This window comes from Bos javanicus, chromosome 26, assembly GCF_032452875.1.
Source record: "Bos javanicus breed banteng chromosome 26, ARS-OSU_banteng_1.0, whole genome shotgun sequence".
Classification (NCBI taxonomy): domain Eukaryota; kingdom Metazoa; phylum Chordata; class Mammalia; order Artiodactyla; family Bovidae; genus Bos; species Bos javanicus.
The window spans coordinates 27,294,552-27,310,726 of NC_083893.1; the positions used below are offsets into that span (position 1 = coordinate 27,294,552).

The following is a 16,175-nucleotide window of genomic DNA, read 5'->3' on the forward strand; positions in this document are numbered from 1 at the left end:
ACTGACTCTGGTCATTTTTGGAGATTCTCTCATCTTTTCTTGACATTGGTCAATGACTTATTAATTTAGACTGAATAAACAGGCCTTAATTACCTTCTCTATATAAGTCTATTATATATTTCAGAATTGTACATCTTATTAGATCATCGTTGCAACCAAGTTCAGTAGGAAATATTATGTGTATTTGAAGAAAGTGGTTGAGAGAACATGAATGATCTTTTCAAAGTCAGTTAGAATTTGACTCTAGGTATTTTGACTCTAAGCTCTGTGTTACATTATACCACAGCTTTTTTTTTTTTTTTAATTTAAAGGGAACAAATATAAAATCTGTCAGCTTCTTTACACATATAGGAGATTCCCAAGGAAAATGCAGTTCATCCATTCACATTTGTAGAGCCTCTAAAACGAACAGGCTCTGTGCTATGTTCCAGGATACAGCCCCTACTTTCAAGAATCCAATAGCTTTAAAAGGCAGAAAAATAAAGTGGTAATGTGTTATATGTAACAAAAGAGATGAAAATTAACAAGACTCGGAAAATAAAGTTGGTTTAGTCAGAAAAATCACAAAAATGCAATTATTTAAACTTATTTATATGATAGAAGTTTCATATTTCCATACACCATAAAGATGAAATAGAAGAGTTGTCTGTTATCAACCTCAATGTCATACATTAAGAGCCTACTCAGGATCAGGCACCAGAGCTAGAAAGCTATAAAACATATTAGCTAGGAATTAAAGAATTAATAATTTACTACAGCTGGAGATACAGGGAGCTCTTTACCAAAAAATATTTATATAAGATAGATAAAAATTTTAGATGATATTAGACTATAATACATATTATATACATAAATTATAAGTAAGTAAATTTGGACAACACTTTATAGAATTTAGATTACACTCCAAATCACTGAAGATTGGAGTATTATGAAAAGTTTCTTAGAAGGACTTTGGATCTTGAAAATGGAAAATGGGTAGGGTTTTAGAAAAGGGATGTAGAGTTGATAATTGAATAATAAGGGGGTTAGGGGTGCCAACAATTCCTGTAGTCAAAAATCAGCATACAACTTATCACTGGCCTTCTATATACACAGTTTCTCCACATCTGTGGTTCTGCACCCAAGGATTCAACCAAACACACATTGTAGAATCTACAGTATTTACTACTAAAAAAATGTGTATAAGTGGATACACATAGAGTTCAAATTTGTGTTGCTCAGGGGTCATCTGTAGTCAGAGTATCCAAAAATAGAAGTCACCTCATGTAATCCAAATATATAACTAGATTTCCTCAGGACCAGTCTGGGCTTTAGCTCAATCGAACAAATGCTTGCTTAATAACCAAGAATATTTGAAGAATATTCCTAATCTCTTTGCAGAAGAGCTTATCTATTAACCATGACAAACTTCTTTAAATTCTCCTTCCATATATTTTTTTTCTCATCAGACTCATCTGGACATGAAAATTCCTGTTACTTTCTAAGAAACATCTGAGGCTTCTTTCCTTACTCAGTCTAATCCTGGTGTTTGACCAGTTTTTCCCACTCTCACTGTGGTTATACTGAGTCAACTTCTCTTCTTACTGAGACTCGCTTGTCTCCAAAATTTCAATAGTCTTTCTCTAGCTCCTTTTATTGGATAACTTTTTCTATTTGTATTCTTAATGATACAAGTTCAAGAACAAAAAACATAGATGCAAAACCTATGGAGGGGTGATGAGAAGAGGATTAAATGTACAAATACTTCCACATTTATAAATTCTGTGTAGGCAGAAATTAATAGAACTGTGTTGGGGATGAGAGAACAGTTTATGTTTTTCTAGTGTGATAAAAGAAAGGAGAAGCAGGGATCAGTTTATAAAAGCATGAAAAATAGTTTCCCATAATTTCTATCAACTCAAACTCTGAGCTACTCAAAGAATATTTTTACATTCAAAACACAAACTACAACTACAAGGGGAAACTGTGTGTGTGTGTGTGTGTGTGTGTGCGTGCGTTCACGCACACACTTAACTGAAATCCAAGTGTGAAAGATGATAATGGAGTGACTAATTCAGATTTACATGAACGACTTCCTTTTCAGATAACTTACAATGTAACTAGGAACTTATCTCTTATTGTAACATCAGTAGCCCAGAACGTTCAGGTATCTGCCATGACTTTTTGTGCCATTTTTGCCCCTTGATTTTTCAAAGCTCAAAAAGTGAATCAAAATTTGTTAATTGTCAATTCAAGCAAAATTAAATGTTTATACATTGTGGTATTATAGTAACTAATAGAAAAAAACTGATGTATTTCCATATACCCCAAATGTCACAGACAAGCAATTGTCTGTGGCTGTCCCACAGAACCAGAATTACATAGAGTGTTGACAAGTTTCATGGGTAAAACAACCAACCAGCTGGGATACACTGGTACAGTGATACAGGAGTGAAGACGCTTGACGATTGCGAACCAGTTGGCAAATAGTTTACTGCACCACATTCTCTGAGTAGCTACTTCTACCAGCCTCATCACCAGGGCCTCTCCTTGGAAAATGCCCAGATCTCCTTTCAGTCCCAGCAACCGAAAGATTGAGGGCTGAAATAGCAAAGTGTCACTGTGTGACCCAAGACACTTGCTCCAGCACCTGTTCTGAATGCCACTTCCTATGACAGTCAGCCTGAGCCCCAGCGGAGGAGACAGTGACCTTGGAGGAGGGACTGCACCCTGGAAGGCAATTCCTAGGGTCCATCTGCAAACCCAAACTCCCCTTCACAGCCAACAGATGCTTCCAGTCATGCCTGCACAGTCAAATGTGGGAAATTCAGTCTCCTAGGGATGTGGGCTAGGAAAGAACAGAGAAGAGACAGACAGTTGAGCAGCAGGCTGGCTGTGGAGCCAGTGCACTAGCTGTTAAATATTTTAAGTGTCATCTCTAAATACAGGGGAGAGGAGTATCATCCGAGATCAAAAAAATGTTAGGAAACACTTGATTAGGCAAAATTTAATGTTTCTTAACTTCAGAACTTAGAATTTTTATTATTCTTATATACATACATAAATTTTATTAGTCTATTATACACTGCAAACCTCTTACATGCATATTTCATGAAGCATATTCAAAACATATTTGATTACAGGATCTATTCGTGAGAGATATCTAATGAGATTAGTCTTCTGAACAATATACTTTGGGAAACAATATGAAAGACCAAAAAAAAAAAAAAAAAGCCAAACAAAGATTATGGCTCTTGGTTTCATAAGAAAAGGAGAACAATAAAAATATTTAAAACAAATCAAATTTGCCAAGAGAAATGTCAGTTATGCTAACTATAAAGTGACTGTTGCTGTGAAGGCAAAAAGGAAGCAATCTTAAAAATAGGTACCATACACAGACATATTTAAGATGCAACATAAGCAGCCTTGAATCCTCCAATTGTACCATTTTTTAAAACATTCCAAAGCAAACATTTTTTCCGGTTGTGTTTATAAGTTGGCTTATTACAGATTAAAAACATAGCTTCTGTCAACACCTATACTGTGTTAGAAGATACAGAAAGCTTAAACAATAAGAGTATCAGGAAAATAAATAGCAAATGATTAAATCAAGGACTGCAGGCTCTTGTGTTTGATCCTTAATCTTTACCCTTTTCGACAAATGCATCTTAAATAGTGACTTTTAGAACATTTGAAAGCATGTCTCTATTTAAGTATTTACTATATGCATAGACCTGAGAAGAGCTTCTCTGAGGGGTGGAGAAACCACATTCAAGGCATGGCCCCTGCTTTCCAAGAACTTATGATCTCTTTGAGATGACAGAGTTTCCAAGGGATGAACACCGGGCACAGCTAGTTTCCACAAGGAGTGGCAGAAATAAAATGTATGATTGGATTTCCTCTACTATAATCTTATAGTATCATCAAATTGGATATAAATAAGCACAGAATCATCTGTAAACTAAATTAGTCCATAAAAAGTGCTGAGCACAATGGCTGATATGTAATAAACCATCTACAAATTATAGCTTTTGTTACTCCTTTTACCACTCATTCTTTTTCTTGATGATTTTTAGTATTCTTTGGCCAACATTCACTAAAACCCATCATGTGAATCCTCAAGGAAAATCTCAATCACTGAAAATGAGTTAGAGTTAGTTTGCTTAGAAGATAAGACTATCTCATGAAGCTATTACGATTTTAAAATGTAACCACATTTAGCCTATCATATTTTGAGGCATAAATGTTAGTAGTTTTGTGCGGAACTTGGATCAGAGAGATAAGGTAAGAACTTGATAAAAGATTCTGTACTCTGCTTCTATAACAACTGTGTCAGGATTCTACTGCTGAATAGACTATTACATTTAAGAATCCTAACAGATATTATAAATGTACATTTATTGGGTGCTTACAATGTGATCTAAGCTCTTCGGCTCCTTCAGAATCCCATGAGAGGGACACTGGTATTAGTCACATGTTACCGATAAGGAGGGCCCACATGTATAACCAACCTACTTAACTAAAGCCACAGAACTTGGAAGTGGAGCACTCACTAAGGGCTGTATCTTTAACCACATGCTGCATTTCCTCTCTCAAAAGCTACAAGAGGAAAAAGGAAATGTATGCACAAAACCTAATTCTACAAAAGGAATATGAACTGAAATTATTAGAAGTTCCCCATGGGGTAGGCCCAAGCCTGGATTCTCTTCATACTTAGTAAAAATCCAGAGGACCTGCCAGAAGCCATATTAAGAGAAGTCTAACCAGAAACTCTCACAATGCTGCACAAAGAAAGTGTGCCTTGATGTGGCCCACTTAGGCTCCTGGGGAGGCTAGAAATACAGACAAGGTGAATGGGTCAACCTTTTAATGATGTGATGATGGCTCGTGAAGATTACCAAGATGTCACAGCTGAATGGCAAGAGCAATGACTTGAAGTCAAACAGAAGGGGACTTACGAGCTCACAAGCTGGGTCACCAGTCAGTGTCCTGTCTCCATACAAACTCCAGACTTGCTATAGACAAATAATATTGACTCTGTATCTAATAGGACTGCAGTATAATCCTGAGATTTCCATTCCTAGTACCTCTCCTTTTCCCCTCGCCCCTGATTCCTGCCCACTCCTGCCTTGTTATTCTTGTACTTGCAGAGCTCTTTATGTAGATACCCTGACAGATGGCCCCTCACTTCTTTCAGCGACCCCTCTCCTAGGACACTGCTCCTCCTTAGCCTCTTTTATTTTTTATTCATAGTATTTACCCACATCTGAAAGATTTTTACTTATTTTTTATTATAAAAATAAAATTCTCCCACCAGAATACAAGCTCCATGAGGGTAGGAAAGATGTCTTGTGGACTGCTGTCTTCCGAGCTCTCAGAAGAGCGCCCTACGCACTTGTGGAACCTGATTATTTTGGCTGAGTGACTGACTTCACAGATGTTTGCTCTTTTCATGTGGCCCACTGGATTTCCACGAAGTCAAAATTAAGAAGCTCAGCTATTCAGGCAAGAACCACTGAAGTCCTTGCTATGAGCAGATACAATGAGCTCTGCAGGCTGAAGTGGGACTAGGGTGGTCAGCATGCTCTATGCTCCTCTATTGTTTAATGGAGCAACCTCTGCCTGGCATTTATAACCTGGCCACTGTAAGCACCATAGGAAAGCACACATCTCTGTTCATGTCCAAGTCCCCAGTCCTCAGCACAATTCTGGTACATAGCAGGTGCCTTCTACAGACAGAGGGTGAATGAATGCATTAAGCCTGATGGACACCCTCTTTGAATTGAGGATAAGCTAGGCTTCTTCTTGAAAAAGGCTTTTAGAAAGTATCCACATAACTTGACAACTTTCTTCTCCACTTCCAGGCCCCAGAGATGGAATATACTCTCTCCCAGACACACCATGCCATAATCCCAAAGTCACAAAATGAAGACTGAAGCTGTAGAGAGAAGTCCGGGGACAAGAAATATCAAGGCATCACTCAAATCAGCTCAAATGAGATATCCTGAAAGAGGAACAGTGTTTAACTCTAAATCAAGTGTCTGCGGCTTCTGTGTTTTCTTTCCTAAAATCATTAAGAGCAGACACCTCCACTGTCCCTGGTGAATTTGGTGGCATAAAAATAGCTTCCAGAGGCAAGGGTGCACTGGCTACATCCCAGACTCTGTTCCTGTAGAACTTAGGATGCATGAGGTTACAGCAGTGAGAATAATTTAGGGTTTGGAAAATGTTTGCGAGTGAGTCGACATTTAAATAACTTCATTATCATTCATTGACAGGTTTTTTTAACCTGTCAGTGCAATTGATATTTCTATTACCATGTTATAACAAACCCCTGCACATTTTAAATACAGTCACCAGATTCCATTAGTCTACCCACTGTCAAGAAAATATCTCCCAAACCATTTTTCATAATACCTCGAGAATATAATAGGCAATCTACATCAAACGATGACGTGGAGCTGAAGGAAATTGTCTCCTGCTTTCTAAGGATTCTGTCCTGAAATACATTTGCCTGTCAGCCTAAACATATAATTTAAAAGTGCTGCTGAGACATTATGGTGCATCCAGAGCTGAACAAGCTTCCCTCTGTTTTCTTGGATTCCCTGAGCTTTTCAGATTAACCTGCAGAATCAGAGGAAAGGGGGTTAAACAGCAGAATTGAGGGAGGCATGTCAATGTACTATACAGATACCTTCCACTTTGCCATATGACACAGTATTTGGAATGTCATTTAATTTTTAATAGAAAAGAAGTGTTTATTTTTTTAATGGAAGGGACAGTACTTATGTGTCGTTAAACGATACGCTGTGAAAGTCCCCTCTCATCTTCTTGGTCTTTCTTTGTCATCATTCTTCCCTTCCTTGTATCATCACACTGCATTCTTTTATTTTATTAAAGTATAGTTAATTTACAATGTTGTGTTAATTTCTGCTGTATAAAAAAACTGATTCAATTACACATACACACTCTTTTCCATTACAGTTTATCACAGGATATTGAATATAGTTCCCTGCATTGCACTGTATTCTTGATGTTTCTAGTCACACAGGATAGCTAAGAAACTGGGATGTATCTGATTATAACTGCATGCATATTGCTCTGTGGGGAAGTGGTGATATAGAATAGAAGACATTGCCACCCACATACAGTTCTGCAGTAAGTAAAGATCTATGATACTTAACATTAAAGAAAGGAGTTACCCTTACCTCTGAAATATCTCCCAGTTCATTTTGAGTGAGTATAAAAATAACCAAAACTGGTACTAATACCTAGAGTATTTTGCTTAAAAAAGGGAGTGCAAATTAACTTAGTCAGATGTTTTCTGTTCAGCTTTTTGGGGCATAGGTACAGGGAAGAGTAATTTTCTTAACAAGGTGATGTCCACGAGTTCCTTCTGACAAACACACAGAGGATTGTCTAGCCTCACTGTCTCTTATCTGTACCCTCCACTTCAGCTCTCCTTCCATCCCTGGGGCAGAACATTGCCATCTTTGCACTGGCTAGATCTTGTTGCAACAGTCCAGGATAAACTACTACTCACTCCTTCTCATAGAGGCAGCCTCACTTATCCCTCTCTGTCTTTGCAAATATAATACGCACTGCCCAAGAGACAGCAGTGGGGCGGGCAGAGGACACACACTCCTTATCATCTTTTCCTTTCCCTGGATGCCTCTCCTGACAACGCCAGCTGACTGGCAGCCTTTGCTGTTTCTTCTACAACATCCCATACCTGTCTATGCTGTCCTAAAATTGTCAATGCTCAAAGTGTTCAGTGCTAATAGACTACCTTCTCTGAAGGCAGGGCTGGTTTACATTTCTCTTTTCACCCTTTTTTCCCCCCATCAAAATTCACTCATATACTTTCTCCCTTCCTTTATTGAGCCTTCTCACAGGCCTCTGCTGAATGGGATGACTCTCCTTTATATCCCACATAACTCACTTGAATCCTCTCCTGTTATGTTCCATATTTGCCATACATTACCCTCATCTAGGTCTGCTCCCCTCTCATCTGATGGCCAGCGGCTGGACAACAAGCTGCATTAATGCTTACTCTCTGTCTCTCCCTCCACCATTGTAGCTTCTCCATGGTGTTCAAAAGATGCTCAAACAATGTTGCTGACTGAACACCCTGAGACCTTTTCCTCTATTACCAGAAGCTATCATTCAAGAAATTTCACATTATTCTCTTTTTATGCATTTCTTTTTGGAGGATGAGGGAGCAAGAAAATTTCAGGATTCCCTGCTGGGTTTGAGTCAGACAGGATTAATGCTGAGGCAGAAATATAAGAGAAATTAGGGGCTGACTTAGGAAGCACACATACAAATGTATATGTAAAATGTATTATGCATTAATGTACTAAATATTATATACAAATAGAGCAATGCAAAACATAATATGCATTTATCAGTTACAAGGATACAGACAAATTTAGGAAAAGGGAAGTCTGCTTAGCTTTTTAAAGCGTTCTCTCTTTTGACATGACCCTAATCCCCAGGCATTTTTGATCCAATGCAAAGCTTCCATGACCACGCTGAGGTCACATCCCCACAAGCTGCAATACGCTACATTCATAATTGGCTGTGCCAAATATTTTATGAATAATAATAGTGGACATTCACCGAATGCTTAAAACATCCCACACCCTGGGCTGACAAGCACTTTGTAAGGATTAGCTCATTTAATCCTCATAACACCCTATGAGTTAAGAACTGGGACGATCTACATTTTACAGATGTAGAGATTGAGACTTAAAGAGGAAGAGCAACTTGCCAATACCACACAGCAATGATGAGCAGGGACTGGATTCAAACTTGGGCATTTAGTCTCCAAAGCCAGCTTCATACAGACACAATGTGGCTTGTCCATTTAAGCTTTATGCTCATTATAGGCGGAGAGGGTAATGGCAACCCACTCCAGTATTCTTGCCGGGAAAATCCCATAGACAGAGGAGCCTGGTGGGCTGCAGTCCATGGGGTCGCGAAGAGTCGGACATGACTGAGCGACTTCACTTTCACTTTTCACTTTCATGCATTGGAGAAGGAAATGGCAACCCACTCCAGTGTTCTTGCCTGGAGAATCCCAGAGACGGGGGAGCCTGGTGGGCTGCCGTCTATGGGGTTGCACAGAGTCGGACACGACTGAAGTGACTTAGCAGCAGCAGCTCGTTATAGGAAGATGGAATAGTTTGTCTGGAAAACAACAGCATTTTCTAGGAGAGCTCCCAGAATGTAGATCACCTTCTTCCCCAGTGAGGAACCACTACTGTTTATGACATTTGCCAATTATCATTCTAAAGTCAATTTTCTATTTGAATAAGGACCCTGAGCCCAAGCATCTAATAAACCAAGACTCTAAAGGCATTGATGGCTCTAGGGACTACTGCAGCTTGTGCCTTTGCTTGTGAAGACTGAACGGTACCAGACATGAAAGGACATCCACATGTATATTCCTTGCTTTAGAATCCTTATCAGAAAATGAATTTAACCTGCAACTGCTCATCAGCATTTGCTATTTCTGGCAGAGTGCTTCACTTCACTCTCACATGGTATGCTGGTTGACTAAAGGAGCACTGTGATTATCTTGCCTGGAAATAGGCAAAAATAAGTAAAATATTTATCAAATGAAGCCAATGTAAATCAGTCCTCCTAGTCCTTCAATCAGAACATACAGTGAAAACTATGAAAAAAAAATGTATTCTGGAAGCTAAGCAACTAGTCATTTAGTGGTGATAATAGGATTTATTTGATTCCCTGATATTTAAATGATTAATTATCCTAAATTATGGAAGTTGTTCTCTGGGAGTCATGATATAAGGGTATTTTATGAGTTTTTTTTTTTTTCTATACATGGTAGGAGCCTCAACCTCACATGATGACTAAAAATTAAGTGAATTGGAAATGAGTAAATTATTTCCCCACATGTAACTGGAGAGGACTGAACCACTGATCTCTAGTCATGACTGCAAAATTCAAGGATTTCTGTAGCAGGAGTGGTTTTGAGGAACTTGACATCCATAGTGAAGCCTGGAGTAAGGCTTAGAGAAAAACACCATCCCCAAATCACAGGAGACAACCAGGGGCTGGAGTTTCAAGAGGAGGGTATACCCTCTTTGCCTTTTACATGTTGTCTACTTTCTATTTAGCTTCTTTAAAGACGAAATGATTGAGCCTGGAGAGAAAACATGATTTGTTCATTACTGCATGAAAAGTGAAGTGAATGTTTTAGTCATTCAGTTGTGTCTGACTCTTTGTGACCCCATGGACTATAGCCTGCCAGATTCCTCTGTCCATGGTATTCTCCAGGCAAGAATACTGGAGTGGGTTGCCATTGCCTTCCCCATGGGATCTTCCTGACCCAGGGATCTAACCTGATTCTCCTGCATTGCAGGTAGATTCTTTACCATCTGAGCCACCTGGGAAGCCCTCATTACACCGTATAGTTTCTTAAATAATCACTATTTATGGGGGATCTCCATCTATTAACGTGAAGGAAGCTAAAGATTCTAAAATGGATCTTCAATAAAATCTTAGAGGTAATTTGATCTGTTTAGTGGTTTTTATTCTTATTTTTTATTAAAGTAGTGGGGTATTTAAAACATATTTCAAATTGTACAGTAGACACATAGGAGTTAAATTCATTGAACCCCCTGTTGTCCACTCTAGCCCATACCCAGATACCCTGGTTTGCCTCTTTTAGTAACCCTTTAACACTTTCACACAACCTCCAGAAATCAATAAAGTACAGTTTCTACACAATTGAATAGGTCTGACCTTATGATTCTGCAGATAAAGAAGCTAAGACTCAGTGTAAAGTAAGCCAAGAATTCAGTTGAGACCAAGTCATGAAGAGAACACAGGTTTTCTGATTCATGTGCTAAGGCATTTTTCAGAATTTCAGGCTATAAAATATGCAAAAGTACCATTATCTCATTAGAGAAAAATAATTATAAAGCTTAATCATCCTAGAATTAATATTGTAAGAAACACGATTCTACATATAAAAGTTAATTCTCCTCCAAAACTAAAAACAAATAAAACATAAAAATTTAAAATAATAATAAAAATAATTACAAAATAAACTAAATCAGAACCCTAGATATATACAAAACTATGTGTAACCACACTTTGGAATCATATCAAACTGAAAATAGTGGTTACATTCAGGAAAGGGACCAGGATGAGGGATGACAGTCAAAGAGGATATTAAAAATCACAAATGTATATAGTGCTTACTGAGAATACATTTCAGAATCCCTCGTGGAATGAAATTTGAAAGGAAAGCCCAGAAACACTTTAGTCATTGATCTTTATCCCTGCCAGTCTTCATGCAGTGATATCGAACCCACTCACAGGCAATACTCTGCTCAGAAAATCTGATGGTCCAGCCAACTAGAGCTCTAACCTACACCATGACTCCAGGCCACACTGACACTTGTCCATAAATATCCAGGAAAACTGTCAGGTCCTACTTCCCTCAGCTTTGCCAATTTTATTCAAAAATCCAGGAAAAACTGGCAATCCTACCCACAATCTTACCACGGTCCCTTCATTGCATTATTAAATATGTCAAGATGACCACAATATAAATTAAAACACCCAGGTGTTTCTTGGCTTGAAACTTATTGTGGCATTGGTAGCACCAGAATACTTAGTAATAGGTGCTAAAAAATGCTCACCAGAAGTCCAAGACTCTGATTCTTCATAATCACACAGAACGTGTAGTTAATCTACATATTAGAGTGCACTGATATAGTATAATGGCCCATTCATTAATTCAACAATTATTTGTTCTGTGTCTCCTAGGTTCCAGGCCTTGTTTCTGACACTGGCAATAAAACAGAAAAACAAAAAACAAATACAACATCGCTGTTCCTTTGCTTACACTCTAGCAGAAAGAGACACATTAGAAACATATAAGTATTAGTCGCTCAGTCATGTCCAACTCTTTGCAAACCCATGGTCTGTCCATGGATCCTCCAAGCAAGAATACTGGAGTGAGTAGCCTTTCCCTTCTCCAGGGGATCTTCCCAATCCAGGGATCGAACCCAGGTCTCCTGCATTGCAGGCGGGTTCTTTACCAGCTGAGCCACAAGAGAAGCCCAAGAATACTGGAGTGGCTAGCCTATCCCTTCTCGAGGGGATTTTCCTGACCCAGGAATCGAACCAGGGTCTCCGGAATTGCTGGTGAATTTTTTTACCAACTGAGCTACTAGGGAAGCCCTGTAGTCAGAGAAGGCCTTACTAATAAGACATCTGAGGATAAATCTGAATGATATATGTGGGAAGGTACGCATGTTGAGAAAGACTGTTACAAGCAGAGGAAAAAGCAAGTGCAAGGGCATAGGGTCAGGTCCAAGTTCTGGATGTCTGATTTATGGCTGGACAGCATATTAAAAAGCAGAGACATCATTTAGTTGATAAAGGTCCATATACTCAAAGCTATGGTTTTCCCAGTAGTCATGCACAGATGTGGGACTTGGATCATAAAGAAGGCTGAGCATCGAAGAATAGATGCTTTCAAATCGAATTGTGGTGTTGGAAAAGACCTCTTGAGAGTCCCTTGGACTACAAGAAGATCCAACCAGTCCATCCTAAAGGAAATCAACCCAGAATATTCACTGGAAGGTCTGATGCTGAAACTAAAGCTCCAATACTTTGGCCACCTGGTACGAAGACCCTGGTGCTGGGAAAGATTGAGGGCAGGAGGAGAAGAGGACGACAGAGGAAGAGATGGTTGGATGGCATCAGTGACTCAATGGACATGAGTTTGAGCAAGCTCCAGGAGATGGTGAAGGACAGGAAAGCCTGGCGTGCTACAGTCCATGGGGTCACAAAGAGTTGGACATGACTGAGCGACTGAACAACAACAAATGGTTAGTCCACCAATTTAGAACTACATTTATTTTTTTTTAGTATGTAGCTCCATTTATTCAAGAACTACTTATCTTAAATCCTAAAGGAAGGGAAGAACACCAAAATAATAATGGAACGTGAGATGCAGCATGATTTCTTAAAACTGAGATCATGTTCCTTGATACATATTCCTGCAGGAGATACAGTAGAGCAAGTTGATTACAAGTGGCACCTGCTGGGCTTCAAGGGCTGAAATACTATGTATTTGAAAACCAGATTTCACCCTCACAGAACATCATGAAACTCTGCTTGATGGAGGTGAGTTGGTGACACATTATTTTAAAGAACTAAACTTATTTCTGAACAGAACTTATTTCCAATACCCTGACCCAGACTCTTCTGAAAGGTTTTGCCCTATAACTTACTATTTTTCATCTCCCAAAGCCACCCAAATTGATTTTCTACATACAACTCTGCTTTTCACAGTCCTATTTTTCAAACTACATTTCTCTCATTCTCTCAAAAATAATATGTCCTCCAATTCACCTCCATTAAGCAGCATTTTCAATTTTCAATATCTGGCTCCAGTTTCTAATTGCACCAATAACTCCTTCAACTCAAGGCCTTCACATTTCTCTCACTTCAGAACATTTAGTGTTTATATGCCTACCTTACAAGAAAAGTGATTAGGGGTCACCCTTCCTGGAGGAATCAATGCCAGGACTTGTCACAGTAATGGGCTCTGAAGTTGCCTATGAGGCTTTGCCAATGACCTGCTGAGTGACCTTGGGCAAGTTGCCCAACCTCTCTGGGCTGTTCAATAATAATGGTGATTGACCTCACAAGGTTGCTGAGAAGAAACACTAATCAACCTGATTGGGGAGCAGTCAATATAGAGAGCTTTATAAATATTTACTAATATACAAGGAGCTCACCGCATATGAGAGTAAAAAGATTTGCATAATCACAGAAAACCCTGTCTGGACCCCAGAATAACCATCAACATGGTGCCTGACATGGTTTCTTTCTCTTAAAATTTAAGGCTATCAGCATTCTGGGATGGTTTCCATTTTGAATCCTAAGAGAGGGGAAAGAATCAGATCAGTGAAGCCTTAGTCACCTACTAACCAAAGAAAGCAATGCCTCTAGATCACTAAAGTGGGAATAGTGCATGCAAGGAAAAATGTATGCACGCCACTTCTATAAAAAGTGTGTGTACCACCGAGCTTGTCACTCAACAACTAGGTAAACTGAGGATAATATATTACAGATACAGTTCTGGACAGGTGTGTTACTTGCTCAGTTGTGTCCGACTCTTTGCGACCCCATGGACTGTAGCTTGCCAGGCTCCTCTGTCCATGAAGTTCTCCAGGCAAGAATACTGGAGTGAGTTGTCCAGTTCTGGACATGAGGCAAAAAATATTCAATAAACCAAGCAAGGATCCTATTCTCAAGGAGGCTGCATTTTAGCATAAGATAATCAACCCCTTCAATAAAAGTGTTTATATTTTCCTGTTTACATAAATACTCAGATGAAAACAAAAGAGGGTCCTGCTGTATACAGTGACAGTGTGGTGGCTACATAGATCGGATGGCTTTGGGAGACCTCGATGAGTAGATGATGCAAGCATGCACTGGAAGCAGAGGAAGCTACAAATGCAGAGGCCTTAAGGTGTATTCAAGAAACCACAAGAAACTTGTGTGCTCTTAGCTTAGAGGGGGATGAATACAGAGAAATACACAGGACCTAGATCATGTAAGGTCTTCCTTAAAGTACATGGTAAGAAGTTTAGATTTTCTCCAGGTGAGACCACAAGGCATAAGAAAGGTGTGGTCAAAACCAAGTCTGAAGTTGACTACATTTTATAAGGATCATTTTGGCTACTGTATGGAGAATAAACTAGAAAATACAAGAAGTAAAAAAGCAGAGTCCAAGTAAATGAGAAATACGGCCCAGACGAGGGACTCAGGCCAGGAGTCACTCCTGGGCTTGATTTTTCAGTGAGGAATACCTGCAGGCTACCAGAAAGTTATCAATTGTACCAAAACCTAGTAACCTATGACTATTTCTATGAACATTTCATAATAATTTCATATTCATTATGCATAATTTTTTCTAGGTATAATTTATATAATAATTTCTTCAACTCACACTCTTAGCACAGGCCTGATTCAATACTTGACAGTCCCTTTTTTCTTAGGACCAGACAGTTCCTGAGACATTCTGCTTACAGAGACCCTAGAAGGAGTATGACTTCTTTGACATTGAGGGTGCAGTTTGTATAATCAAAATGAATAATTCAGCAGTGTATTAGTTATGCTTTATGATTATCGCTCACTTCAACTTGAGCTACAGTTTGAGAGTTATGGACTTTTTTTTTTTTTAATCACCAGAAGCTCATCCATCACTATGCATCCAAGGGATCTACCAGATTACAAAGTCTGCTATATAGCAACGATTGTGATTCAAAATATGAATCAGTATGCTGGTCCCCTGACACCTAACCTTAGGTGACACACAGGATCTCCAGATGAATTTTTACAGGAAGTGAGATGAAAGCACATAGCTGGAGACTGATGCCAGGGCAAGGGCCAAGAGAACATGCTCTTTGGCTGCTTCCCAGATGAAAAATGGTCAGAAGTGCAGATTGTGTGTCACAGCTACCTGAGGGGTGACAGAGAAATGACAGGCAGGGTGCCCTGGCGTTTTCACATCAGGGTGTATGAACCAAATTTTCTCAAAATGAAGAGTGATCACCCAAAATCCTGTTCAGAGTTTGCCTTAGGAAAGGAGTCTCCAGGACTCCTTGCTTAAGTCATTCAATGCTCAGCATCGCTTATGTAGTTAACTGGGAGCTAAACTTCCCTCCCATATTACCATGCAACGTCTTGTGTCTCTTGCAAATACCACCACCGTGAACACCTACCTGATCATTTTCCATCCCGGTACCTTAAGATGTAGGACTTCCCAGGTGACACTAGTGGTAAAGAATCTGCCTGCAGTGCAGGAGACACAGGAGATGCAGGTTTCCATCCCTGGGTTGGGAATATCCCCTGGAGTAGTGCAAGACAACCCACTCCAGTATTCTAGCCTGGAGAATCCCACAGGCAGAGAAGCCCATAGGGTCGCAAAGAATAGGACATGACTGAACCAACTTAGCATGCATGTACTGAAGATGTGATGTTTTCATATCTTTAAGAGGTTTTTTTTTTTTTTTTTTTTTTTCTAGAAGGAGCTTTCCTTGGATAGAGGCAGTTTCCTTTATACAGTGTCTAACATCAGGCCTTAAGTAATTAGCCATGTACCAAATATTTCTGACAGTGATGAGACTAATGAGACT

General features: G+C 39.2%; 1 protein-coding gene across 5 annotated transcripts in view; it reads right to left on the minus strand.

Moving 5' to 3' along the window:
- Window positions 1-16,175, minus strand: part of SORCS1 (sortilin related VPS10 domain containing receptor 1) — a 574,694-nt gene that overhangs the window by 258,218 nt on the left and 300,301 nt on the right. The window lies entirely within an intron of this gene.